Source organism: Triticum urartu, chromosome 1 (assembly GCF_003073215.2).
Source record: "Triticum urartu cultivar G1812 chromosome 1, Tu2.1, whole genome shotgun sequence".
In the NCBI taxonomy this organism is placed as follows: Eukaryota; Viridiplantae; Streptophyta; class Magnoliopsida; order Poales; family Poaceae; genus Triticum; species Triticum urartu.
The window spans coordinates 210,517,165-210,520,323 of record NC_053022.1 but is presented as its reverse complement, the minus strand read 5'-3'; positions in this window follow the sequence as shown (position 1 = coordinate 210,520,323).

Here is a 3,159-nt window from a genome sequence, read left to right as displayed (position 1 = left end):
CATGTGGATGTGGAGAATAAAGTCCTTAATCCATACCGCGGGATCGGTTGTTCTGTCGTATGATTCAATATTGACGGGCTTGAACCCCTCGGGGAATTCGTGATCTAGCACCTCATCTATGAAGCAGAGAGGGTGTGTGGCGCCTCTATATCGGGTCGTGTCACGGCGCACCTCCGATGAAGTCCGTCTGCAGTTATCGGCCCGGGTGTGACTAGGTTTGTCACGTCCGAATAGGTAGCCGTCATCCTGAGTCAGGAAGCGTCCTCGCGATCCGTAGATTGATCCGGTGTGTCTTGCTCTACTATCCAGATCCTGCCGAAGGTCATATGTATGGTCCCGAGCTGTTCTGTCCCTGTTTTTGTGAGGTGATGGGGTGGGCTGTTGTTCAGCCTGAGTTGCCATTTTATCCCGACCGCGGGGTGGTCGGTACGCCGCACTATCACTACCATGTGGTGGTCAGTCCGCATTGCGTGAGGGAGGTATGGGATCTGGTGCCTCCTCATCGAACTGAGGTAGCAGTCTGCACTTTGGGTAACTCTTGACTGGGCGCTCGAGGCCGTATTCTTCGGCTGCCAGGACATCAGTCCACCTGTCAATGAGCAAGTCTTGATCAGCTTGGAGCTGCTGCTTCTTCTTCTTCAGGCTTCTTGCAGTGGCTATTAGCTGCCGCTTGAAGTGCTCCTGCTTGAGGGGTGCCTCAGGCACGATGAAGTCCTCATTGCCGAGGTTCTCATCATCCTCGGAGACTGGATGATAACTATCATCATCTGGGTCATTGGGCATGGCCTGTTTATCAGGGTTATATTTCCCGTTGTCTTGTTCCTCCTGTTCGGATGCAGCCCCGACAAGGTCTTCATTGTTTTCCACGTCGCCCGGAGTACTATTTTGTCTGGTGCCAGTGTTGCCATCTTTTGAGCGACGAGGCTTAGAGCAGCATTTAGGGAGCCGGTGCTTGGACTGTGTCTCAGAAGGTTTATTCGCAAGTGGATCTCCTTTGTCATCGTCACTAGCTTTTTTAGGTGTGTCGACCATGTACACATCGTACGAAGAGGTGGCCGTCCAACATCCAGTAAATGGCGGGTCTTGGCCTTGCTCCTTGTCGGCATCGTCGTCCATACCGTCGATGTCTTCGGAGCCGTAATCAAGCACGTCGGTTAAGTCATCGACAGTGGCTATGAAGTGGGTGGCGGGTGGGAAGCAAAATTCCCCATCATCAGCCTCTGGCTCGAACCGAACATAGTTTAGCTGTGAGTCCTTCTCCAAGGATAAGTTCTTTAAAGAGTTTAGCACATCACCCAAAGGTGAGTGCTAGAAGATGTCTGCGGCGCTAAATTCGAAAATCAATAACCGATCCAGCTCGGTGTCCGCAGGCGTACCCGGTCCGGAACTTATAGCCGAAGACGAGTCCGAAGTTCCATTGACGCAAATATTGTGGGGTGCCGAGTCCGTGTGCGGCTCCAACACCGCGGACTCTGTGGCCTCGGATGGCACGATCTGCTCCGGTTCTAAGGCCGTTGCAGCAACAGGGACCATCTCTTGGATGTGACCCGATGACAGATTTAAGTCATGTTCATCGGGGCGAGGGGGAGCGAACGATGCGGTCTCAAACCATTGAAGATCAAGTCTCCATGGATATCCGCGACATAGTTCAAGCTTCCAAATCTGATCTGGTGGCCAGGGGCGTATCTATCGATCTGCTCCAGATAGCCAAGCGAGTTGGCCCGCAGTATGAAGCTGCCGAACACGAAAATCTATCGGGGGAGGAAGGTTTCTTTTTGGACAGCGTCACTATAGACGATTGAAGGGGCCATCGAACCTTTCGTTGATGGCACAGTGGAACTCTCAATGAAAGCATCAATGTCGGTGTCATAACCGGCGGATCTCGGGTAGGGGGTCCCGAACTATGCGTCCAGGATCGATGGTAACAGGAGATGGGGGACATGATGTTTACCCAGGTTCGGGCCCTCTTGATGGAGGATATTCAATTTGTTTTATGATGACATGATGTTTACCCAGATCGATGGTAACAAATCTTTTAAAAAAGGATATTCAATTTGTTTTTTATGATGATTATGTAGAAGCATTTGAAACACTTAAGAAAGCCTTAACTTCTTCACCTATTATTCAACCACCAGATTGGAACTTGCCTTTTGAAATTATGTGTGATGCTAGTGATTATGCTGTTGGTGCTGCTCTAGGACAAAGAGTTGATAGGAAATTAAATGTTATTCATTATGCTAGTAAAACTCTAGACAGTGTTCAATGAAACTATGCTACTACTGAGAAAGAATTTTTAGCAGTTGTGTTTGCTTGTGACAAATTCAGATCTTACTTTGTTGATTCCAAAGTATTTGTTCACACTGATCATGCTGCTATAAAATATCTTATGGAAAAGAAAGATGCTAAACCTAGATGTGGGTTCTCTTGCTACAAGAATTTGATTTGCATATCACTGATAGGAAAGGAGTTGAGAACCCCGTAGCTGATAACTTGTCTAGGTTAAAAAATATTCTTGATGACCCACTACCAATTGATGATAGTTTTCCTGATGAATAACTAGCTGCAATAAATGTTTCTCATAACACTCCTTGGTATGCTTACTATGCTAATTACATTGTTGCTAAATATATACCACCTAGTTTCACATATCAAAAAAAGAAAAAAAATTCTTCTATGATTTAAGACATTACTTTTGGGATGACCCACATCTTTATAAAGAAGTAGTAGATGGTATTATTAGATGTTGTGTACCTAAGCATGAACAGGAACAAATCCTACGGAAATGTCATTCCGAAGCTTATGGAGAATAACATGTGGGAGATAGAAATGCTCACAAGGTATTGCAATCTGGTTTTATTGGCCTACTCTCTTCAAGGATGATCGTAAGTTTGTTTTATGTTGTGATGAATGTCAACTAATTGGTAATATCTATAAGTGTAACGACCCGAACCTGATAAGATTCGTTGTCTCTGTGCTCACAGTGCTAGCCCCTGGATCGACTCACTAGCACACACAGTACATATGAATATCAAATGACAAGTGCATCATTTACTATAACGTATGATCCAGAATTCATAAAGTATTACAAACTGAGTAGCACATAGTTAGCTTTATTCAATAATATCATAAATGTAGCATAACAGACGATGAGTCCCATCA